Source organism: Nothoprocta perdicaria, unplaced genomic scaffold (genome assembly GCF_003342845.1).
Source record: "Nothoprocta perdicaria isolate Ctin4 unplaced genomic scaffold, notPer1 scaffold_40, whole genome shotgun sequence".
NCBI lineage: Eukaryota > Metazoa > Chordata > Aves > Tinamiformes > Tinamidae > Nothoprocta > Nothoprocta perdicaria.
The window spans coordinates 750,959-751,802 of NW_020455644.1; positions in this window are offsets into that span (position 1 = coordinate 750,959).

The following is an 844-nucleotide window of genomic DNA, read 5'->3' on the forward strand; positions in this document are numbered from 1 at the left end:
TATCTCCCAAAGTCATATTATTCAGCTTCACGCCATGAAAAAAAAAAAAAAAAATCCACTCATGTTCCTCGGAATAAAAGACGGATTAAGAAGATTAAAATGCTCTCCACTGGACTCGCTGCAAAGGCCTGAGCGTGACAGACCCTGCGCAGAGCCCTGCCTTGAGGAGCACGGCGGAACCTGTCCGCTTTGGGGCACTTCAGAGGGATCGCCCTGATCCCCGGCAAGGAGTTTTCCTAGAAGTTGTGGTAACGAGGACACTGCACATGGGGCGCTGCCGAGGGAATGATGGAATTTTGTTTCTATTTATTTATTTATTTGCTCTCGCTGTTGTTACTGCAGCCAGATGTTGCCTCAGGAAGTCGAAGCYGGGAGTCAGGAACTGACAGCTCCATAATTAGATCGGCGAGGCCGGCAGGCCGTCCGCCGCCACCGCACACGGACATGGACACGCCGCCTCTGGAAGCGGGACATATCCCAGCCGCGCTCCTCCCCAACTCATCCATCACTGCTAACCATTTTCCAACGCGGCCACGGCACCGTGTGAGGCTTACTACCCCAGCCACATAAAGTTAGAAAAACATTACCGGGAAAACGCTCACCATGGCTTTTTTTTTTTTTTTTTTTAAATAGCATTTCCACACTAGGCTGCCTAATGCTGACATGTGTTTATTGCACTTAATAATGTTTACATAATTCTCCCTCGAGCTCATTAGCGCTGTCAAAAACAAATCCGGGGGGAGGGCGCGTGTCCCGGCGCCCGTGTTTCCCCGCGGAGACTTTCGCCCCCGTCCCCGAAGCGCCGCGGGGCCGCGCGGCGCCTCCTCGCACGGGGAGGGCTCCG